General features: G+C 42.3%; 1 protein-coding gene across 5 annotated transcripts in view; it reads right to left on the bottom strand.

Annotated features, from left to right (window-relative positions):
• The window catches only part of LOC137168930 (neurexin-3b), a 293,090-nt gene that overhangs the window by 71,592 nt on the left and 195,570 nt on the right, over positions 1-25,928 (bottom strand). The window lies entirely within an intron of this gene.

Raw genomic sequence — 25,928 nt, forward strand, 5'->3', positions numbered from 1 at the left:
AGACTTGTGGATGAATCAATATGGGAGACGAAACAGACTCCTGTGGCCTAGGGATAACAGAAAGCATTTGGCCCACCTCACAGGCTGACAGAGGATTGCTAATGAAGTGTCTCAGTTCTTGCCTCAATGTATCAATTCATTTTTTTTGGGCTTCCGTCATCCTTCTGCATCCCCTTCTTCCACATCACCTCTCTCCCTCTGCGGCCCCCCTGTCGTTTCACTCTTTCCCGTTTACTTCGTCTCCAAGTCACCTGAACATCTGTTTGGCCTTGTGATGGGTGCCCAGCTGTCTCACTGTTTCCCCTATGAAGCGGCCAACAATCTGCTCTGTGGTCCATAATACCCCGGAGACTGCATGAACATATGGATGAGAGGGAGTAAGAGAGGGGGAGAGACTCCATCGACCAGATGAGTGTCTCTATTTACCTCCAGGCACACAAACAGGTCTGCAGTTTACACACCTCAGGTGTCAGCAATGCAAACTACCAACTAAGGTTGTCTATGTGACATGAAAAATGTCTTAACAAGTGAAGCATCGCCAGCCTCAAACAATTGTTTCACTGCTTGTAACTAATAACCATACATGGCTGGTTTAACAAAGATGCCTCCCTTAGAGATTTCATTTTTTTCCCCTGAAGAGAAACAATAAAGTTTTTCAATTGCTCTCAATGACACTGCAACAATAGAAGCTGATGTTTGCATCATGTATCACCTGCCTCAAATAGCACATTTCCTCCATGGCGTCAACGTCTGGCTGAAAACAAGCCCCTGATGCCATAAAGACAGCAGATAGCAGCCTGCGGCCAGGTTGCACCGGATCTGGCCCCGCTGTCTCAGTGCCTCAAAGTTTCTTCTTGCCAAAAGAGTTCAGGCAGACTTAGGATTAGTTTCCCCGGCAAACGAGCAAACTTCGCCTATCTCATCTAACACACACTCTTTTTTTCTGGAGGGGATGACGATGATGAGCAGCAAAGATACAAGCACCCCAGGGAGCCAATTATCACATTGAGGAGATTTGCTTAGTGTTTCAAGAAGACAATGTTCGGAATGAAACACACACAGCCAGCCACACAGACTGACGCACAAACACACACACACACACACACACACACACACACACACAGGCGGCTTGATGGAGGCACAAATGCACATCATGATGCTCAAGTATAAAAGTGTGCAAACACGTGTGCATACACACAAACACGATGCCTTCTCACATACAATCACACAAGTGGGTGATTATCTGCACAAGTACAGAGAAGAGAGCGAACCCGAGATCGCAGACATCTAGCACATTTCCCTCACAACCTGCTGGGCCCAGACTGCACCGGCTGTATTTCCACACAGAGAGGAAGTCCACTGAATATCAATTTATGCATTCGGTGTATGCAAAAATTCCAAGAAGGGCTTCATTTCTGATGCTTGTCTGAAACATGCCAACAGAGTAAAAAAGAACTGGATGGATGGTAAAAAATGTGGAGTTGTAGCGGCTAGGCTAAACTCCCAAGGTCAAGAGTTCCATTTGAATAACTTCACCACGGGGCAAAAGGGCTTTTCTGGGCGACCGGGCTTTTCCACTCAAGTGTGTATGTAAGGAGAACCAACATAACTGAATTGCAGCGATTTTGTGAGGAGACTAATTAGACAGAAGTCAGGGGTAAGCAATGGCATATTTTAACATTTCTTGCATATTTTAGCATGCGCCCTCTGAATTACTTCAACTAACACCTCCTTAGGCATTAACCTGGCCCCAAAACTGTTAACAATAGTCTTTTCAAGGTTTTTTTTTTTTTTTTAACCAGTATTAAAACCTAGGTACACTGAAAGCAAAATGCAAAAATAAAAAATGAAAAAAATCTACATGGAACTACAAGTATTGTAGTGTGTACTCTACATTAGCACAAAGATCTCATATTAGTATCTCATTAAAAGTGCACAAATGCAACAACAAAGACCATTAATTGTCTGGGAAATTACTCGGTTCATTAATGAGACACCCCTTAAAGAAAAGTGATCTATGTAGTGATGGGGTTGTACACCTTTCTTGCTTTGTTTTGCTTGGTAACAGGGTAACAACGTCTTTGATACAACACCTGCGGTAGGATGTTAATCCAGTCAAACACATTGAAGCTATAAGGTAAAAGCAGCCAACCTTGTTCTTTTCTTACTAGAAAAGTCCTCTTAAAAGTTTGCTGCTTTGTAACCACTTGTTTGTCCCTTTCTGTGCACTCTTTTCAATCACACTTTTTTTATGTGCTTTTGGTGCCATTGTTGGTATTCTTTACTTACATTAGTTACTTACAAGGTTGAAACATTATTCCATTAAACTGCAGAAATGGTGTGTTCAACATACATGCCACCGTTTCACAGCTATGAAGCCCTGGTGAAAAGCCAACTGCAGGGAAAATATCATCAAAGGAATCACATCTACAAACAGATTACTGCACAAGATGTTATTTTGGTGGATCAGAGGGGACTTTCATCTCCATCTTTGAATAATGCAATCTTGCCATGGCCAGTGGGTATTGGAGGGAGGCCATTTGAAATCTAATTGTAGCGTAGGGGTGCTCTATTGATTTGAGAGTGAAGGGATGGGAGATAGGAACCCCATCTGAAAAAAAAATTACAACCAACATGAATCTATCTAATCTGCGTTAGCTTGCGTGCTTATTCTCTGATGGTAAACAATACGATACTATCCTCCCAAATGAGCCTTACACTGTATACCTATGTTGAGGTTTTTGATTTGAAATAATTGGCGTTGCACTAATGCATTTCTCTCCAGCGTTGTGATTCACTGCATCTGCCACTGTGCCTCCGTTTAGAGACAAACTGTAGATGAGAGACTCGGCGGTCAAAGACTTGGCCTCTATTTCGAAGAGGTCCCTTGAGGCGTGGGAGAGCAGACAGAAGGTCAGGACACCTGTCTGCACAACAGAACCGTGTCCTGTCCTTCAGGCCCCCACGTGACACTACCCAACTAGAGAAAAGACGGGAAAAAAGAGGAGGACACAGTATTTTCACACAGAGACAAAAATGACGGAAGGTCACCAGTTTCAATCCAGTCGACCAGCGGGAAAACCAGATGTGTGTACGGACAGTCACATAGGAAAAGGTGGCACTACCGGCTGATATTAACCACAACGCACAGAACTGCAGTAGGTAAATGTTCTAAACTCTCACTTTATATGTATGTATGCATGTACATATGCACACATACACAGTCACCTGCATAGACATACATGAGTCTGAACTTGCACACAAACACAACCATACACAAGCGCACACACACACTTCCCCTCCTTTCTCCTTGGTGTGTGTGTGTGTTGTTTATGTGCTTTTATGTCTTTCCCCTTGTTATCTCTTGGGCTTTCTGCAGCGCTGGCACCCTAGGGGATGGAAAAAGAAGACAAACACGGTTTGATGTGGTCGAATTTTCTGCCATCGGAGAATGAGGAAAAGAAAGAGAAGCCTTAAAAAAAAAAAAAAAATCCTGAAAGTGAGATGCAAAATGTAATTGCCTCCTCAATCAAGTTCAAAAGAACTCTATCATCACAATGCTTTCCCCTGTCGCGTTTCATACATGGGGAATTATTAGGCTTGCTGTCCTTCACACAACTACAATAAAGAATCATTGACAGAGGAATCGAATTTTGAGATACTGAGCTGTGTAATCACCAGGATTTATCTCCATTTTACAACCTCTTATCATTTCATAATTCATGTTTCCAACTGTTGCCTCTCCCCTCTGGGATAGAGTGAGGGACGAGACCGAAGATTGAATGCTCTCTCTCGCCGTCTCTCCCATTCTCTCTCTATCCTCAATCAGCTGCCAGAAGCAAGTTTACCACAAAATGGCTAAAGTACGATAGATGTGTGTGCATGTGTGCTGTTGGACGTATCTCTATGGCGTATACACACAAAATGTCCATTGTGTGTTTGTGCATGTGTACATGTTTCATCACACGTTGTGTCCATGTGTCCCGTCTCTCATCAGCAAAACTGAACAAAATGCAGAATATGATTGATGAAGGGCAGTGTATTGTGAAGAGTGGCTATGTAAAGAAAACAGCCGGCCTTGAATGATTTACTCTGTCTGTTTCCCTGTTATAATAAGCTGTAGCATTACCAAACTATATGGATTCACGCGCCAAAAGACAGGGGTAATAGAAGTGGAAGAAAAATGGAAGGAAAGGAGAGACCGGACAGAATGATCCGAGTGAAGAGTGGAAGATTTTTGCAGGAAGCCGGAGCTGCAATATGATTTATGTGCAAACAACACACTGTAAAAAAAAAACATACAGAATTGGATAAAGACACATTTCTTTATGCTTACCAAGATTTTCCCTTGCAAGATTGCCTTCATAAATATAATACTATTTTCAGCCTAATTAAAGTTTATAAGTACGTAATTATTTTCTGTCAGGTATGGAAGAGAACTTTTGTGTGTAAACAGAAAGGAAACATAAAGAGATGTGAAAAGTCTGCAGAAAAAGTGCTTTAAGATAAAAAAAAAAAACACCACAGTCTGCGATTATGGCTTAGAAAGTTATTTCCCAGTCTAAACAGTGCGTACAGAGGATTGTATGGATTACTCTGCATTGTATAACATTTTGTCAGAGTCATATTCTAACTTTATGAGCCAGAGCTCACTAGCAAATGCAACAAAGCAAGGCAGAGTCTCAGGCAGCTTCTGCTGCTGCTGCTGCTTGGGCTGCAAAGCAGCACCAGTAGCCAGGATGATGAAGTCTGAGCCTCTGGGCAGCAGCTCCACTCGCTAGGATTGAGCAGTCAAATACTACAGTGGTAGTATTTGTGCTACAGTCGCCCGGCAATGCCAAGAGAAGCCAAGCCTCTCTGCTGCAGTGAGATTTAGTGTTGACAGTTTTGTTGGAGTTGGTTGTTGGAGCCAGTGCACAGGGAGTGCAGGTGTGTGACAGGAAACAATTGATGTCCAAAGGAACAAGAGGGCATACTGTACTAGTGTAACCTACTGTATGTTGAGTAATGTTATGTTTAAATACACTCAGCATTGCTGCTAAACTAGGCTGAAATCAAAGATAACATCTTTAATCGCGCTTAATAACATTAGATCACTCTTGAGCTGTGCAAAAAAAGAACACTGAGAGTTTGAAACAAGAATGAATAGAAAAACATGTTTTCTTAATTTACTTATTTGCTAATGTCATGCTGCTATGTCTACTCTACAACAAAAATGTTTTTAGAAAATCAAAACTTCATCTCTGTGAAATACAAATCTTATTAGGTTAAATCATATAATCAGATTAAATGTTTAATGTTTAAATTAAACAGATACTGCATAGAGCTTGAAGGTTCATTTTTGACCTTGGAAGTACAATTTGACTAGGAAAAGGAAAGGAAAGATCCACTTAATGGATTTTTTTTTAGCTATTCAATGGCCTTCATCAGTGCATGAAGTTTACTCAGTTGTCATGGAGATTCAGTTGGTGGTTTGCCACATAATAACAACTAAACCATCGCAACCCCATCACAACTTAGAGGAGGAGCTGCCCATACAGTAGTACTTCACATTATATGAACTGAATCAAATAGCCTCATACATGATGCAGAACGGGCCACAGTGTTGGTTTGCTCTACACATGGTGGTATTGATAATAAGATGTCAGCATCATTTGGATTGCCACTGTGTGTCGTCGGTTGATTTCTGACACATTCCTAAAAGTTTTAATTTGTAGTCACATGTCATTTAGAGGCCAGTTTTGGCCCACAGGCTGCTATTTGTCAACCTTTGTCTATGGGTTATACCAAACCTCACTAGCTCTGTTGTGAACATAAAATGCATCTCTCCTAGCTAACATAATGACCTATCCAACTTGTAAAATATTATTGTACTTCTTACACAACAGCTAATTCTTTCCTGTAGCTTGGAATGACATTTTTTTGTTTTTTTGTTATTTTATTACTCAAGTGGATTGTGCTCAAAAACACTTGAGGTGCAATGACTTCCACCGACACAACACACAGTGAGATGGCTCAATCAAAAAAGTTCTCATCTTTTTCGTCACCCCTCATTGACGGAGGACATACTTGACATATTTCCATGATGAACAGCTTGATTTGCCATCTGTATCATGTTGCTGAGGCAAAATTGGGTAGATGTGGAGAGGGAGAACAGGGGAGAGTGGAGAAAGAGTCATGTTTTTTTTTTTTTTTTTGCAGAAGGAGTGGAAAGACATGGAGAACAGAGAAACACAGATGGAGAGAGAGTCAAGTGGCGTAGATGTGCAACCCAGTCTTAGATCAAAATGTGTAATAGGTTCTGTGCTGTGGACCAACGTAGCTATTACACATTTTGATGTGAGACTGAGTTGAGATGTGAGCCTGAGATGGTCAAAGCCCCCCTCCTCCCCACAGCAACGGGAAGAGGCTTTGTAACATTGGTTTCTTACTCACAGGCATGTCAAATCATCCTCCCAGATCGCTACAGAAGAACAGGAAGATCAACTCACAGACACCCATTAACGAAGCAGTCATGTATCCTCACTTCAGCTTCATGTAACACTGCAGAAGCGCAAATGTGAGTACACAGAAGTGAAAAATACCCACACACACACACACACAGACTCGAACAGCAGAAGGTGAGCCATAACAACTCCCCCCTCATTACTGCGAAACTCTGATAGCCAGTCTCACCCTCCCGCCCTCTTCTCTCCTCCTACCCCCCCCCCCACCCCTTCTCCCCGTCTCCCCTCCTGCTGCATTACTGACACTCCTCTCTGTTGTAGCGGCAAGCGGACAGAGAGGAAGGGCTTTAAATGATTTTTTTCTCGGTTCTCTGGAGATGTCAGTTCCTATTCTCTCTGGTTGGAAAAGGAAGAGGATGAGGAAGAGGGAAGGGGGTCTGAAGAGGATTTCAGAGACTGGTGGTGGGGCGGGGGGGAGAGGAGGATAGGAGGAGGGGGAGGAGGGGAGGAGGGGGATGCAGCTGAGATCCATGCAGCACTCTAGGCTACAAAGAAGACCTGTCTGCTGACTTTAATGTTGCGCGCTGCCACCAGTAGAATTTTCAGAAAGGGGAGAGAGACATTGCAGAGATGAAAGGAAAGAAGTTACTAGGTAGGAGAGACACAGAACGATGCTGGGTAAAAGAAGAGACAGATAGACAAAGATGGGGCAGCGAAGGTGGAGCAAAGTCATCTTGAAGTGGCGTAGACACACAAAGATTGCAAATAAATAGCTGACACACTTGCACACCAAAGCTCTGTAAAAACCTGACTCTATTGGGCTCCTTTCTATGGCGAAAATTAGCATTCTGTCAGCTCCAGTGTTGATGTTCACACTGCTCTCAGCGAAATAAGGACATGAATGTCTCCTTCCCATCATTCATAATGCATGACACACAATGTGTGTGAGGCATATCACTTCAGAGGCAGGCCACACCAAACCCTGCTGAGGATTAGGTGAAGAAGATCTCCTAAAGAAATAGGGATTCCAAGATGGCTCCGAGTGGAAGCATCATTTATAATTGAATCTTCCCTAGAGGATAGTGCAGCCTGTCTGCCTTTGCCAAGGCTTCGTGGAGAGCCCAGAACTCCTCTCTCTCTCTGTCTCTCTCTCTCTCCCAGTCTGTTTCTTTCTCTGTCTCTCCTCCTTTTCTCTGCAAAAACTGAAAGGCCCTCATACACAAATACAACACAGCAACCTCAGCCACTGATCTTATCCCAAGGCCTTTATGACTCAAACCCCAGTTGGATACATCTACTCATTCTGAACTTTTATAAACTTGCTTTTTTTTTGGTTCAAGGAGAGGGAAAAGTTACATTTTTCACAAAAGCTGTGTTCTAAAATCTGTGGTGTGTTTGCAGCACCTGGCTATAATGATAATTAGGATTCACAAAGAACACTAAAAGCTTTAATCATCCACAGTTAAAATTTTAAGTATAAATCATCTAATCATCTGTAAAACAAAACATTGTGTTCAGCTATTCATGCAAAAAGAGTATAATTTGATGAATGAGATCATTCATTTAAGTCAGAATCAGAAACAAAACAACCAGTGTCCACACATTTTTGAACTCCAAACATACAAAGATGAACTTCTCTTTTACTGGTATTGATAAGGTCAGTTAGAGAGACAGGGGGAGGGGAGTGAAATGAACTTCCCTAGGAAACATAAAGTGGCTTTCTGGATTTACATATAATCTCAAACATTTGTGGTTCCCAGCCGTTTTGGTTTTGGACCCTTTAAAGCAACCTCTTGTTACAGGTTGCATCATTGAGCTACGAGCGGTTCCCTGTTTTATTTAATAGTTTTTAGTCTTGAAGAGAAAATAGCAAAGAAGAATAAAAGCAAAAAGCAAACATAATTATGAATTGAAATGAGAATATTGTCTTCTTTTGTCTTATGCAACCCCTCAGATTTACCATTTGACCCCTTGAGGGCCCCGGGTAGGGAACTGCTGTCTGGGGGAAGGCATACGGGGTTTTAGCATTAGAAAGTCTTTTTAAAACTTATTATTTGAGCTTTATAATAATTGTACTTTATTTGCTTTGAAAACATTTTCTTAAATACTATGCTAATACTAAGTTTTTTTTGTTTTTCTTACTGCATGGTAATTTTTTTACTGTTTATGCAGCTTTTTGTTGTGATAACAGGGAATTCTCTTTGTTTGGGATGCAGATTTAAATAAAGGCTGACCATTTGTGTGTCTTGTTTTCATCAGATAATAAAAAATGCAGCCATCTTGCTTTGTACCTATAAGCTGTTATTTACCCGTTCTATGGGATGATGAAGTCCCTGTGTCGAAACGTGTTGGCTGAATAAAGAGCAGACTCTTCCAGTGAGGCAGATAGTGTTGCAGAGTTATTTTTCACATGATGTCAACAATCCACAGTGGCAAATGGATTTTGCCAGTTCGGTTTGTTTTCCTCACATTGGTTGTGTACTGAATGTAATGAGTCAGGATGGATCGAGTCTCTGTCGAACTGGATGCCACATTTACCACACCAAGTAAGAAGCTGCGGCATCTGCTAAATGATAGGTAGCTGGTGTTAATTTCAAGGCCTGGTGATAAAGAAGGCTACGTATCTTTGTCACCTCTCTCCTCTTCAGCTCGCTTTAACAGAAAGTCTGAGAATGTGGGAGGTGATAATTAAGGTGGCATCTCTGCATACAGTCTTTTCTCATATACAGTAACAGCAGTTTTAAATGGAAACTGACAGGTACAAACAAAATATTGCAAGTTGAAGCAGAGAGTGAACCAGCCCTGTCAAATCATCTGTTCTTCTGACACGCTGGCCGTGTATTTCAATTACAAGTAGATACTATTTATAAAACAACTTGAGAATCTCTGTTTCAGATGCCCACCTGCCTTTGAAGAATATGGATTAGAGAGCTGGATGGACGGATACTAAAAGGAATCAGCATCTTGTATGAGGCAGGGCTAATCTTCCCTTTGATATCGACAACATTGAATAGAAAAGTACTTGAACCTAAAATGCTATACGCAGTGATGGCTCTTCCTCGCTGGGGGAAAAACAAACAATGCAATCAAGCTGACAATACAGATCTCTGTTTTTTTAAGATCAAAATCAAACTGTGAATAAACATGCCTGATGACCTTTTTTTTGTTTGCTCGGTGTGTTCCCTTTGTCTGAATTTGATGATTGCCCGCTGAAACACAGCATCACTGTCTTCTCCCAACGCTAGACCAGCTGTGTCTGCGGTTGGCATAGCAACCCCACATCTTAGCCGCCGATGTCTGTGACAAACCTGATATCGTCTCAAACCCTACCTACATCAAACACCTTTACATCTCATTAATTAACTCACGAGCAGTTCCTCCCTACTAATGATGAACAGAAATACTTAAATGTGCACTGCAATGCACCTCCCACACCTCCTGTACTCTCTCTCTATCACACGCATACAGAAAGAAATACACACATACAAAAATGCTGGCTGCAGTGAGAGACAGAAAACAATTTCTATCAAGTTTATACTTTTCAGAAATTTACTCAGCCACCTCTCTTTGAGCCAAGAACTTCAATGGCACAGTAACATTTGAGGCGATGCTCACTGTGGCCCTTGCTTTTCTCAGTTTAACAACTCTCCAATTTAAGCTCAGGCCCCGCCGTCAATGGCAACCTTGATGAAGTGAATGGTTTTGACACGTAGCTCTTATTTCAGCTTGGTATGCATTTCAACTTGTAAGTTACACGGTATCCACGGTTAAGTGAACCAGTCTGCCGTTCTTTAATGGAAGCAATCGGTACATGGTAATGGTCATTCATCAAAGAGAATCAGAATCCATCTCTCTGTGGGGTTTCACCTGTGTGCACCGCAGGGCGCCTTGCCAACCTTGATGGTGGTCCTGCAGTATTATTTCTCACAGAGGGAGGTGAGAGTTTTCATGTAAAGGTCTTTGATAAGTTGACACTTAGAGCTGGGGTTGGGTGCGGGGAATCAATAGGTGAGACTTCAGGTGACAATCATTGAGAACAAAGTTAATGTTTGTGCAAGTCTGATAAATTCTGCAAAGATGTAGGTTAGGTAAGGTAATGTACAGTGTAATCACTTGAACGTACATATGGGTCAGACAGATTGGTGACTAATTATATGTGAGAACTGAATAAGTGAGTGAGAGACCCATAATGAATGCAGGTGTTTCCATACGGGGGCAAGAAGCATCACTGAATAGTTTGATGGAGATGAAAACTATGTAAATTATACCCTTTGGCCATCGTAGTCTCCAGAACCCAACTGAACACCTATGGGAGATTTTGGACCAATGTGTACAACTACAATCATTAAAACACTAAATGAGGGAATATCTTGCACATGCACAGATTCACTGAAGTCAGTCCTTCCAATTGAGGATGATGACAGACAAAAACTGACTAGTTTCCACTTGTAGCTGATAAAGCCACTTTTATCTATAACTGAGAGCTTAACTATGGTTTATACTTGTAATGTTAATGATGATAATAATGTAACATGCATTCTTTTTTCAGTCCATTCCCTCCAAGATGTATCATTATTGGGGGGGGCTTTTCCGCTCATCTTCAATAAATACTTGACATGCACCGGTGTTAAATCATGAGAAAGCTTCACATTTTGGTCACAAAGAATGTTGTGATCCATCAGCGAGGTTTACTCGGATAGAGGAAGGGCTAGGCTTTCCATTATGTTGTTTTGGTGGTGCCGTCCAATTCTGTCAAGCAAGAGCTCTGCTGCCTTGGCACAGGGGCGAGATTGAGTAAACAAAAAAATATCAAAGCGGAGCAAGTTGTGAATGTGATGTAAAAGACATTATTTTGTTTTTTTCCTTTAATTTGTCACCTATGTGTGTACTTACCTAGAATGCATAAATGCTATTTAAGCACACGCGCACAATAATCGTCCTTTTACTCCGTCTCTTGGTCTCAAAAACACACAGACACAAAGACACACTATGAGATAGATAGCACACTTTCTGACTCAGACAGTCTTTATCTCTGCAACTGGTTCCAATATTGGAATGGTACTCTGTAGTTGCTGTTTTCCAATTCCCTCCGGCAGGTGGTTTGACTTCAGCCCTCTATTGAATGTGTCAACCTTATAATTAATGCCCTCCCTCTCTTCAATTCACCTCCACATTCTCCTCTCCATTCTTCTCTTCCCGACTTCTTTTCCTCCGCCACTGACCAGCTACCTTGACCAAGTCTTGCCGATAGTTCTAACCCCTGCTTCAAGGACATAGAGCCTGTGAAAAACACAGCAGTGACTCAAGCCATGGGAGGAAAATTTGGCGGCCGAGGCACAATCCATCACCTTTCAATGATTTAGCCACAAAGCCGTGGAGAGGTCGGTCCTGCACCACCTCCTCTGTTATCTGTTTCCAATCCTTTATCAAAAGGGGGAGAATGGGTTTAGGAGGAGGGGAAGGGAGGGAGCAATGGAGAGAGATCCTTAAAAGGCCACTGCGACGCAGCCTATCTACAAATAAACAAGAGGAGTTGCAATCGATGAGAGGGGGGAGGAAGGGACAGATGTGGAGTAAAAGGTTCTTCTTGAAAGCTGTAATTAATGGAATCCTTAAGCTGGAGGTATGGATTGGCGATAGGCGGGAGGGCGTGTGCCGGTCTCGCCGAGGACAAGACGAAGACACCAAGTGAGCACATGTTTGAGGGGGGGGCGCGCACATCTGCATGCGCGTGTGTAGCCCGGGAGTATGAGTGAGTTTTGTGTGGAAGTGTGTGCGGATGTGTATGCTGATCAGTGGCCAAGGCTTAGCTGAATTTGCTCGGGGTGAGGTTGAGAGGGCCCGGGGGAGTTTGGAGGGCAGCGGGATGGAACATGCTGGTCTCTCAGTGTGTCTTAGTGTCGGCCTAATTAAAGGCTAAGCCAAAAACCTCTCCATGTTATTGTTGCTGCGGTTGTGTGTATGAGCATGTGGATGTGCTGGTGATTTCAAGGGTTTGGAAACTAAAATTCTCTATGGCGAGTTCTCTCAACCTTTTCTGGCCTGTAACCCCAATTTTAAGTCTCATAATTCACACGATGACAAAAAAAAGAGTTGTTAAATTGTCATGTGAATTTGGGTATTCTGTTTTCAAGAACTACCTTAAAAATTCATGAGATAAATATTATGCCACGAGGAAGGTTCTCCAAAAATGTTGGTACAATAGAATGTATAAAGGGAATTAAGCTGCCATCCTGAAATTTCTGTATTTTCAATGACATGTCATATCTCCAAGGACTGAGCTCTTCTTTACTGGTCTGATGAACATTTATCAAACAATATACAGTACAAGTCACTGATGATCATGTCCACATATCAAGTGACCTGAGTTACTGTCCAGAACTCTATGTATGTTTGTGGATTAGGTTGTGCAAGTGTGTACCTGCCTTGTTGCTGTGTAGATTTCATTGTAAATTAGTAGCTGTATACCTAGAAGCTAAGCTACCTATAGTGTCTCTATCCCTTCTTCGTCTCTGTTTTCCTACCCTCTCTTTCTGTCTTTCTTCTTTGCTCAGTCTTTCATTCATATACCTCAACTCCACCCATACCAGCCGGCCCCAGTTGCTGCCTTTGAAGATGTACTTAGCTGAACTAACGAGAAATTTAAAGCAAGCGACAGCAGCTCATGAAAGGCAAAAGAAATCTGCCACTCTGTGTGAGTCAAATGGATGGGGGAATTGTTGCAATGGTATGGGTAACGGGGACAGGGACTATAAGAAAAAGCTTACTTCAATCCCTCAGCCCGGGCTCGTACACATCTTGGCTCATATGGCACGCATGGAAATGAGCAAATGCACAGGAAAGACAAAGAGAACCTCAGCCAGCAGAACCCCTAAGCTACCTTTGACTAACTGGAACCAAAAATGCATCATTCAAATATATTTTGGCATGTCTTCATTCAACAGTTTTTTTTTTCTCCTTGCCCTGGGACAATACACTGGTGCAAAGCATAGGCTCTCAAATCTCTTTTCTCAGTTCGACGCCAAATTGAGAAATGCATTCCACTCCCCTGGGGTGTCAAGCTCATTAAAACTTATTACTACTCCTGTCATATGGAGACCTACCTATAGGCACTCAATCAATTTCTGTTAAGGAGGGGAAAAAAAAAACCTGTAGATGCTCAGTGACCTACACACTTTAAATATGTTGCAGTAGAAAGGCAAGGTGACAGGGCCCATTGTATAGTCTAGACATGAGCTCTTGTTTCATCAAAGGGAAGACATCAATCCGGAGGCTGAGCCAATAGGGCAACAGGTGCCACAGTCACACAGAGCCTATCAGGATCTGACTTCATTTTACAGTGGCATTGGATATGAATACTGATAAGGATGTGTTTGACTGTGCCGAGGGAGGCATAAATAGCAGCACAGACTACGCAAGAAGACCCATAAATATCTTTGAACTTTTATGCTGTAGCTTTATGTATGTATATTACACATACAGTATTACTTTGTATGTACAGTAGGTGACGGTGCCTCTTAATAGAAGGTTCAGTGGTAGAGTAACAGTCTCCTGTTTGGTATTACGGACTAAAAGCATATGTTTCTTATTACATAGAGGGGTAGGCTATTCACCTTGAGGTAACACAGCGGGCTGCAGGGGTAGAATATTAATATACTGAATGTGATCTGCAACCAAACCATTTGCTTGAGGAAAATATGAAAAGAAGGTAAGAAAGCTAAACTGCAGCTCTTTCAAGTCCATATTCTGTCCCCGCCGGAATGCAGAAGGTCGTGTACCAACACAATATGCTATAAAACACAAATCCACTCTTATTCAAAATCTCATTCTACAGCTGTGCCGCCTGCATTCTTGTTCGCATTTCAAAATCACCTCTTATCAAAGCATTCCTTATCTTGTGCACGACATGTCTATCTCCAGTTGCTCCGCTGCACTTGACCCCAAGCTCCGTTAAGGAGGTTGTACATCCTCAGTGAGACGTCTGAGGGTGTGATGAGCTGAATGGCAGAGGAGCAGCCGGGAGGAGACTGCCAGATTGACATAGGTAGGTTCATGTGATGCACCGAGGTCAAGCCAGGAGTGGAAACGGCAAACAGGGAGCTCAACAGAGCAGCAATGGATTTGGCCTTGGACGGTGGCTAGCTTGTAATGTTCACAGTTCACTGTTTATTTGATGTTTAGCTTCTTTTTATTGATCAATTTCTAATAAAATAGATAGTAGTAGCAGGATGATGGGATACAATAGGCCACTGAAGCACCGAGCTGATTTGCCAATAGCCTGGGTGCGGCATTGACCATTACTGTAGAACCATTGCGATGCAAAACCCTCAGACACAGGATTACATATTCTATTCGAAAAACGAGGATATGACAATAATGGAATTTTAAATGAAAGAGATGTCAACGAAGAGAGCAGGGATGAAAGATATGACTGGAAGGCATCTTTCTGCCATAACAGAGCATGTATACATCTACTCAAGGAGCAACCCTGACATCAAACATTGAAACAAAGTGAAAACATCAAAGCTGTCTCAGGGAGAACGTTTTGCTGTGTCAAATTTCACATTACCTTGATCAATTTAAACTTTTATTTTGTTCCATCAAATGCACCACAAGCACCCTGCCAGTGAGTACAATAGAAGTTCTTCAGACTGATGGCATTTCTATCCAGGCAGAGAAGCATTTACTGTTGCAAAAAGGGGAACTGTTGTTGAGACAGAGAAAGGAAATAGTTGCATGGGCGTCTGTCAGTGACTTAACACCGTGAGTATGCATGCGCATGCATATACAGGTGCATTTGTGTGCATGTGCACAGCGGCATATGCAGGCTGCAAGTATAAAAAAAGATCTGGGACGCTCACACTTACTCAGTTGGCTGTGGGTCCTTATAAAATAGCCTCCAGCAAATATTTAGATTACAGTATGCTGATTGCCCCACTAATGGCCGCTGCGGAGTGCTCTATTGTGGTGAGATGAAGGAGCCAGTGAGGCGAGATACATGGTTCCAGCATAGTAAATAAGGGTGGCAGGAGTGAGATGGGTAGTGGTGGGAAATAAACTGTTAATTTGCCTGGCTGACAAAAAAACAAACAAAAAAAAAAAACACAGCGAAATGGGAACATATGAAGCCTCACATCCCATTACCCATCGCAATATTCTCACACACAAATGTTCTCCACAAAGACCTCCCATGACTAACTGTCCCGCTCATTCTGGCCAGCTGCGTTTATATGTAAAAATGGGTGAAAAAGCACTATTACTCATAGGGAGTAATTTGCCTTGACATTACTGGTACAAAAAACCATTAGTTGAATGGTAAATATCCCCATTTTATCCATTCAAGATTGCGGTTGTTCCAACCTCCTCAGAATCTAATAAAAGATTTAGACAGTTATCTGAGCTTGCAAACCCAAGCGGGAGAGATTAGACTAACAAACAAACTCCAAAGAAAACTCTTCTCTCCCTTTATCTCAGTTTGTTTTTCAGCATCTTTGCACAAAACGTGATGGTAATCAGGCTTCATTGAAAATGAGGGATGCTACAGTGCTTCTAAATATTTCTCTTTCTCTCTCACAGACATGGTGATTGTGCTATCAGATGGCACAACAAGTATGTGTGCCTGGTTTTCGAGGGTGGAAGGAAGGCAGGGGAGTCAGGGAGCCTCAGCAGCAGGAGCCATAGTTAGTGGCTCACTATAGCCTTGTGTAGCACTAAGGGTCCTTTCTCATTATATGCTATCAGCGCTATCAGGTTTGGCTGCAAGGTATTTCACTTATTATAGAGCAAAGCCAACAGGCTCCTGAGCTGCTCTCTCACCAAACATTTTAATTGGATCTTTTAGCACTAATCTGCTGCCCCCAAAACACTGCCTGGGTTTTAATTAAACAAACGCCATATTAGATTTCACTTAGGGCTCCTTGAAATGCCACATTTAACTCATCCTCAACCATGGCGCCAGAGGGAGGTGACGCCACCCTCCAACCCCAAAAATCTTTTTTGATTGCTCAACATTTATAACACAAACAAACCCTGTACAGTATTGCAATCTATTTAAAGCTTGTGTTTGGAGGTTATAAACTGATGGTTTCACTCCGTGCAAGGGCTATGCCAGTGTGATGAATCGTGGCTTTTGTGCTAAGCCCACGTCTCCATCCGTGCAACGACGGACGCCGCTTCTACTACAGACCTCAAACAGCCCAATCGCCTCATCTTGACACTCCTTGGCTTCGATTAATACCAGGATTATTCAGCCAGAACGCGTCAACAGCACTCATATTTCTCTCTGAGACGAGGATAAATGGATCATTCTCACGCTGCCGATAAATCAATAAAACATTACGCTGATGCAAAAAGAGTTCCCACGAGAAAGGTGACAGGCAGGGAGGGGCTTACCACCGCTGCTGTCTTGCTTTGCCCATTTGTCATTTTCATCTTTCTCACTTTCACGAGCATATGACAGAGGATGGGACAGAATAAAGACATGAAAGGAGGAGAGAAGGTCCCAATTCTATATCTTTGTTCTGTCTATATGATGCAAACTTTCATCTCAACTAAAAAACGAATGTGGTTGACTGAATACTGCTCAATGAATGAAGCTTTCCCAAAGCGGGAGGAAAAAGCTCAATACACTGCGCTGTCTCCCTTATCCAGACTACACCAGACCTGGAAGAATGAAGGACCCACTAATGCACCCCCTGGGTGCAGAAATGAACCTGCACTGGGCCCTACTGCTGACAGTGTATCAACTTGTGCAAGCCTAAGAGAGCTATCTCCAAGTCCTGGCCAATGAGAGTTTGACTATTTCCTCACTTACAACCACTTACAGCAGTCACATTGAATCAATGCCTGAGGATAGTTTGATTGGGCCAACCTCCCCTCCCCCACCAAAGCAAAGCCTGTCTCCTAGCATATATCCTGAGCACACTTGCTTTGCCTTCGACCTAACCACTTCCACTCTTTACTGCCCAAGGGTGCTTTTTACTTCTATTACAAGATTTTAATTCTCTTTGATGATAGGCATCTAACACGATGCCCTTAACCCTAATCTATCTCTCTCTCTCTGCCTCCTGCTTTTCTCTTTGCTGTGGCAATGAGGCGATCATTATTATGCATGTCATAATCATGGGTTTGGGGGGTGGGGGGGCTGTAGTCGAGTGTGTGTCTCCCTATGTCAGTGCCTTTGTGCATGCATTTGCGTATGTATCAGAGAGATTAACGTTATGCACATGTCCCTGAAGCTACAAAAGCCATTATTTGGTAACACACCTGAGACATGAGTGTGCTGGCACTAGTGGCAGTCATGGTTTTAGTCACATAACTCCCTATCCAGCTTTTATTACCGCTTATTGTCAATGCAAATGAGCACAGCTAAAGCTATCAATGCCACCTGAGCAGTGCCAGAAGAGACAGCAGGCGGCACATTCCTGCAAGTCCTTGATAAAACAATTGTGTGATGAATGAAAAAGAATAACTCCATAAATGATGAATTGCCCCCTTTTTGAAGCACTTTCTGATTCTATCTAAAAGCTCACACATACTGCAGATTAGGGTTTTGCAGGCTGTTCTTGCACCATTTGATAGCATTGGTATTCTGTTGGAACTGGCTTTCTGGATGTCTGCAGCCATTCCAGGGAAGAGGAGACGCAAGAAAGAGAAAGGCAGAAGAGAGTCAACTGCATTAAAGTTTCGATGACGACGGTGAAATATTACTGGGAGAGGAACCTCAAAAATTGATTTGGATATGAAAAGAAACGGAGGGCGCGGGTAGGGAGAGGGGGGAGAAAATGTGACGAGAGAGACGGGGGGGAAAAAAAAGAAAGAAAGAGAGCAATTACAAGGAGGCTTGCAGTAGGGATCTCCAGGAGGTGCAAAAGAGTAAAAACAGGAAGAAAACAAGGGTGACAGATAAAGCACCAAACAATCTTTGTCAAGACTTTTACACATTTCTCTCCAGTGACTCTGATTCCCATAGTAGGCTCCAATTCCCCCTCTAGCTACAACAGGCCACTATTCCTACCTTTCTTTGTGTGTGTGTGTGTGTGTGTTGAACTGGCTCTCTGCCTAGCCAATTATGTCCTTGTGCTAGAGCCATCTCCCTGTCCCTGACCTTTACCGCCCAGCTCCCAACAGACTGCCCTCCACTCCACCACTTTGTCTGAATGTCTGTCCCACTATAACTCTTCGCTGGCCCACTAAAAAGAGGAGAAATATACTTTCTTTTTTTTTCTTCATTCCCAAGGAAAGCATACAATCCATCCTCTTAAAATTCTTTTCCTTTTGGTCCGTCTTTCTTTACAAAATGGCTTGTCAAGGTTAAGAATTATATGTGGTAGCTCCGCGCGCTTGTTCACACGTGCTTCCGTCTGCGTTGTGGTCTACCCTTGTCGCTGTTATCAAAGCTATTAATAGCTGTGAATATATTCCGGTTTTGTAGGAGAATTTCTATCTGGGGTGAGGAACAAATCTAAATAAAATAATAATGCAACAAGATCTGCCCATTACTTCCTGATGGCATACCTCAGCAGGGCTCCACAATCCAATCAAACAGCAGATAATGAAAGCAAGGAAGCAATTTAAAACCTTGAGGGTCCTTCAAAAGCAAAAAAGGCAGCAAGTCAAGCAGATCAGCCAACATTATGGCAGATAATCCATACAATGCACACTTCTTTCTTTTCTTGTCTTTCTTCCTCCTTCTCTGTTGCAGTATATCTGTCTTTTTTTTCTCCATTCGATCACTTTGTTGCTCAAGTTGCAGGGCAGGATAATTAAACTTCTCTGACGCTCTACCTCTCCAACTACTTCACAGGGATGGAGTTAATGGAAGTCCCTGGCTTCTACCAGACCTTAGACTTTAAATTGAATGTCTCCACTCCATTTGAGAGCTGGAGGAAGATAAAAGGACAAAGTGATAGGCTCTTTGCTTCCTGTTCATAGAGCTCTAACTAGATAACTGGAGACACTTTAATGGTCACTGCTCTGCATCATATTCATGACAAATGAATATCGGCTGAGTGTGAGTGCCAATAAAACGGGTGATTGTCTGGTCTGTGGCTACATGAGTGCATATTGATGTGTGTGCACTTGCATAAAGCACGGAGAGTGAAATGGCTCCTTTAAGATTTGAATCCGATGGTTCTGTCCGATCTTCTTGTCTCTCTTTTCTCCGGCTCATATCTCATGCAAACATTTTTGAAAATGCAAGGATACCAAACGAAGACCAAAAACCAGGGGAGTGGGGAAGTGTTGCATTTTGTGAGTCTTGCAGTGTGTCAGCAATGTTTTTTTTTTTGTGTGTTTGGTTACTTCCCATTTAGCTATCTCCCTTCACTGTTATCAAAAGCAGAGGAGGGTCAAAGCAGCAAACTGTCAGAGTCTTTGTTGCTAGGTGCTCTCTTCTCATTAAGAGCTGGGCGTGAATCTCGGGTGCAAACGATGTGCGAGTATCTTTACTTCGCATACTGTACGTAAGCTACTCTTATATTTGCAAACTACTGAAAGGTTTATTTTGTGCCACAATTGGAGACCAAAGGGGCTCGGCTGTTGCAAAGCGTGTGGCTTTGATGTATCCTTCAGGCTTGAGGTGGAAACACAGACACATACGTACTCGTCAATTTATTCATTCACGCACTTCAGCTGTGTGTGGCATCAAAGTGGCAGGCTGCTCTGCACCGACGCCTCATAGCTGATTAGTAAAGCTTGCTTCTATTAGTGTGGGAAGTGTCCAGTGTATAAAATGTACATATATATAGAGATATATATGTTTGCAGTTTTCTTAAGACAGCTGAATGACAGCTCTAATCAGCGGCCTCTTATCTCTTTTTTGATTCTATTTTTATTCGACTGTGAAGTTATGGTTTCTGATGAATCCTCCGCGGGATCAGAATGAATACATGCCCTCGTGTCCTGGCTGTCAGTGTACAGTACACAGGCTTGTTCCGCTGGAAAACACTCACTGCACAATAGACCTCATGACTTGTTTGCACTCATTTCCCAAATCAATGTCACCACAGAGATGCGGGTCAAGACCTCTACTTTGCTTTGCAACTGAGGTTTATGTGACTTGAGTGCGTTCTTTAAATATCACTGAACGAATGGAAATCCCTTGTTGTTGAACAATTTGTGTGTTGTATGGGAGCGGGAGCGTATGGATACGTCTATACAGTATGTATAAAAAGATTTTATTTTTATGGATACACCCATACTGCCTGAGTCTGTGTGCGTCTGGGTAGATGTGTGCGTGGAGAGGCTTTGAAGTGGATCCGTGCTGGGGTGCATTCTGCATGGCAGGAGGATTGCTCCTGGCGATGCCACAACTACACAACACAGTGAGGACATACACATGCGGAAACACACATACAGACACATAAAGTATACACGTGGACACACACACAGTTGGAGGCAGTCTGAGACAGAGGAGCAACTGTATTCCATGAGACAGGAGAGTGGGCTGTGAAGCACCATACCTGCCAGCTCCTATCTCCTCGGCAGCCTTCTGTAAAACCAGACCTAACCAGACTCGCCAAGTTTAGTCTGTTGAAAAGCATGGGATTTTAAATTCAGCATGCATGTGCTCATCTCTCTGTTTTGCCTTTCTTTAAAATTTTGAAATATAATAGCCATCGGAACTGAATTTGTGCGCTTGTTTCATAGTTTGCAGCAAAACAGTGAAAGCGAATCAAGTGTTTCTAATTTATAAGTCCCTTCTGCAACAGTTATACACAAACAAAGACAGGTGTGAAAAGAACAACGGTCGTACCAAATGAAGTCCTAACATAGAGGACATACATGCACACGCTCAAACAAAGATATTCAGGGATCCTGGCCGTAATGTTGAGCCAAATGAACACCAGAGGTCTGAACTTTAACAAAGCCTGCAGGACAACCGTCTTAACCCCTCAATAAAAACCTATCTGCTCACTGAATCACCGCCCTGTGCTCATCTCCTGACTGGCACAATGAGCCTCTTCACTTCATCAACAGCTGCCATAGGGATCAATACAGCACTTCAGTATCGATTCTGCATTCTGTGGTCAATGCCAACTCCAATAATCACCTCTGTTCACTCATCAATTACCCCTGTTCCACTGCTAAAGGTTAGATAAGATGTTGTTTTTTCACTAAGATTCACTACTCAGAACCAGTAAGAATAACTAAATGGATCCTAAAGTGAAAGATAATGAAGTTAGGCGAGTTAGAATACGTGGTTTCCAATGATGGCTGCATCCGTATGGTTGCAGTTTTCTAACAAAATTCTGATTGGTGATGATTGGAAAGGTGGAAATGTTCTGTCAGAGAGAATAACTGTTTTGTAGCAGTGTCATATTGAAACGTATATCATAAACAGTAATTGTGCTGGAGGCAAGAAAGTTGCCATAGTTTGTTCTGGCATTACATAAGACATATTCTGCTTTCTGTAACGTCTGTAAGTTAGAAACAGAGCAGCCTTCTGCACTGAGAACATTAAGGTCAGCTGAAACATTAATTCACTCTACAGTAGAAGTAATTCAAGCTTTAAACTCATACAAACATACACACAGACACATATAGAAGTATTTGACATTTGAAAACTGCAACTATGTTGCCTGGACTGGCACTGATATGTACACTATGGCATTGCAGTGGGGTGAATATCCGCTTCCCTTTCCTCTCCTCTAGTAGAGCCTGATAAGCTCTGCTCCGGCTTGGCCAGATAGACAGAACGGGGGCTGATTTTTTTTTTTTTTCTTTTTTTTCTCTGCTGTGTGTCCTAGATGTCTGCACACAGTGGCAGCACTGCGTTAATTCGCTCAGACGCTGTCACGAATGCGGCTCAACGCAGCCCGAGAGAGAGAGAGAGAGAGAGAGAGAGAGAGAGAGAGAGAGAGAGAGAGAGAGAACGCGCTTGGACGGAGGGCCGGATAGAGAGACAAGCAGAGATAAAACGAGAGTATTAGACAAGCGATAAAGGAGGAAAAACAACACGATGGATAGACAAGGGATGGAGATAAAAACTGAACAGGGGCTATTTATGAAGATGAATGGCTTTAGATGTTGGTTTGCGGAATTAACGTTGGTGACAAATCATGCGTGGGCATCAGTGTTAAATTCCATTCAGGCGACACGTGTCCACATGCTCATGCATATGGATCTAAGAGAGCGATACTGTATCAGGATAAGCCCGTCGCTCCCTGCTGCATTGAAAGATGTAATCTGCGCTGTATACTTCCTATTCTAAGGCCAGAATATTTTCATGTAAGTCAGTTCAATGGAGAAAAATCACATGAAATAAACAGCACTCCCTCTTCCCTTGAATTACAGAAGCACAATACAGTATTATCACTTGCTAGCTAGCCAGGTAGATAGAGATAGCTGGTTAGCTAGATAGCTGGACATCTAGGTAGCTATGTAGCAGACAGCTAGGAAGCTTGATAGCTAGATAGATATTGTGAAATCTCAAAAAGGTGGCCTAAATAATTCATATTTTGTTGTTACCTTGTGGTATTATCACTTTAGCTTTGAGTATTTATAGTAGCATGGATTAGCATAAATACTGTGAAATCATACATACTTCCACCGCAATAGAGAACAAAGCTTTTATCTGAAACAAACTTATATTCGTGACATGCCTTTACTTCTAATTTCATATATTTTATGAGTATATTTTATAGTATTTTACTAAGTTGTATCCCTGTTTTCTGAATTCCTTCTGTTTTAATTTGCTGCTGATACCGTTTGCTGCTAATGCTAAGCTAGAACTTAAAGTCCTCCTGTTATCTTGATAGATTCAATATAATGTACTTTCCATAGCACTTATTCCATCATTTTTATTCACTAATTATTTTTTATTTCCAATTGCTTCCACTTTGACTCTTCTTTTTTGATCGTTCAACTCAACACTCACATTGAAAGCCTTCCAGTGGTTCCAAGACAATCCCTTCCCCAGCGTCTGTAAATAGGGACTTAAATCTGTATTTCTGGTAAAAAGAGAAACTCAGCAGCAGATTGACGTAACTGTAACATCACTACTCTATGTTCTTCTACTGATGGAATTAGTGTTGAGGGAATGTGGATTGCAAGGAATTTACCATGTGAGCAATTAAATCCACACCTTTATAAGCTACCAGCCTTTATCTGTTTGTGCCAGGCAATATTAATTGATATTCAGCCATTATTTGAAAAGCGGCTTTTATTTAAGAATTTACAGTAGCTAGAGGGATGCTTAGATAGCTAGATAGAGCTAGATAAATACATTGATTGATTTTGTGATGCTGAAAGCGTGGAAAAGCAGAGCTTTTGTTGGAAAACAAAATTTGCTTAGTTTACAGTCAGCACTGACAAGGGCAGGCAGAGGTAAGAGTGGAAATAAGGATCAAATGTGGTGGCTAGAGGACAGCCATAGAGAGAAAATCAATTAGAGGGGGAGAGGGAGGGAGAAGGAGGAGACGGTGAGAGAGTTTTTGCATGTGTGTGTGATAGTATCATCAAGTTCACAGCACTGAGTGAAGAACTGAGTGATTTTATGTGAGTGATGGACAAGAGAGGAGCAAGGTGGGAGAGTAGTGACTCATATCCTGATGCAGATACCGTACCACCAGTGGCAGTGTGGATGTTTGCATCCAGTATGTCGACCTCACAATAGACCTCTATTCTTGGTTGCACACTTCAAACCATGGCTCATAAGTAGATTACAAGCACAAACGCACACACACACGCATATATAAAAAAAAAAAAATCTCTCTTCTGTTTACAATTCAACCTGCTCTTCACAAGAAGCGTAGCAAGCACAAGCACATCAGGACAAACATACAGACACGTTCAAACACAATATATGGACCACAATAATCTCCTCTTCTATTCAAGCGGCTTCTTATAAAGAGACACAGTCACACATACACACACAGTCAGCATCTTCACATATAGCAATATAGATAATAGCTTGGCATGGTATCAGTGCTGTGATTAATCCTTCGGCCTGCTTTTGAACACTTGATAAATCAAATCAAGGAAACACCCACTCCCACCCACACACACACTGATGCAGGCGTGCATGGAGTAATGAGCGTCTAATCAATCTTACTCAGGCGGGGCGGTTGCAGTTTCATCCTGCCAGCGAGGCTGAATTGCTCCATGCACTCTTCATTCTGACAAATATGGGACATACAGTATATTGTTTACATCTACTGTGCCCTGGGGGGCTTTTGGGATCCATATGAATTATCCATATCCACTAAGTGCCCTGTAAAACAGGATGAATCACAGGTTAAGGCTTGCTTTAAAGTCTCAACCGGTTATGTAAGACTTGAATGACTCTGCCTCCCTCTCCCTCCCCATCTTTCTCTCTCACTCTCATATCTTTTTATGTTAATTTCATCAGTTTATTTTACACTGAGGATTGCTGCAAAACGAAAAATATATATTGCTTACTGTGAATGTACAAAGCTTTACTTGTGATACAAGGCTGTATCACTATTGCTATAGTTAGAGAGGAGGAGCCTGCAGTTTTTTCCAAAGAGGCAGTTTTCTGCACAATAAACAAGAGGTCAAGGAGTGAGTAAAAAAACACCCATGCCCCCTGACACGCTCTTAAACTCGTGACCAGCCATGGCACAAAATTGCCCTTAAGAAAGTGCTAACAATTCCCAGTGGAGTGCTGGTGTTCAGTGCAGTATGGGATGTGTACAGTGTGGAGCGCTGCTTACTGGGAAGTGTGGTTGGGTGGCTGAGATTTGTAACATGTGTCAGTGCATGTGCAGTCTTCGGGAAAATTTCTCTTAAGTGTCGTGTAAATGTCTGAAATGTCTGCAAAGTAAAATGTGAATCGATGCATGTTTTCATCAGCTATCTTTATGCAAAAATAATTAAGAGGATGTGACAAGATTACATAATTAATCAGTAACTGGTGTTTTTAATCAGCCACTATGGTGAAAGAGCAGGCTTGCATGCAACAAGGGTCCCTGTCTGAACTCAAAACAGGGACGTTGCAGTTATGTACAACACAGGAGACACCCCTACAGATAGAAGGCTCTCTGTATTCTTTTAGGTTTTGGTTTACTATTGGAATGGAGGCATGTAATAGTGAGTGGCACGATGACATAAATGCTTTGACTACAGTAGAAGAAGCACAGTCATGTATTTGACAAAATCCCACTAGGCTTTAACGCGGCTTTTCTTTTTTGTTATGCTAACTTTTCCACCTCTGACATTAAATTTCCTGCTTCCGATCCACGCTCCTTTCATGTGCAAACTGGTGGGTGGAAACATACCTTATGAGGGTGGGGAAAAAGTGGACACAATCCAAATAATTTGGTCTTCAATTCTGCCTTTGTATGCACAGCCGGAAAAAAAAAGCAGGAATAAAATGAAAGTTTAGGTTTCAATAATCCGCTCAGGTTTTTCAGCAAAGTTGTGTGCCCCTGATCATAAAACCAATGTCATCCGTGGCAGCACAAGCTGTATAACACTCATTCTAAAACAGGAGAGAAGGATATCAGAATGGGAAACAGC

This window comes from Thunnus thynnus, chromosome 18 (assembly GCF_963924715.1).
Source record: "Thunnus thynnus chromosome 18, fThuThy2.1, whole genome shotgun sequence".
Taxonomy (NCBI): Eukaryota; Metazoa; Chordata; class Actinopteri; order Scombriformes; family Scombridae; genus Thunnus; species Thunnus thynnus.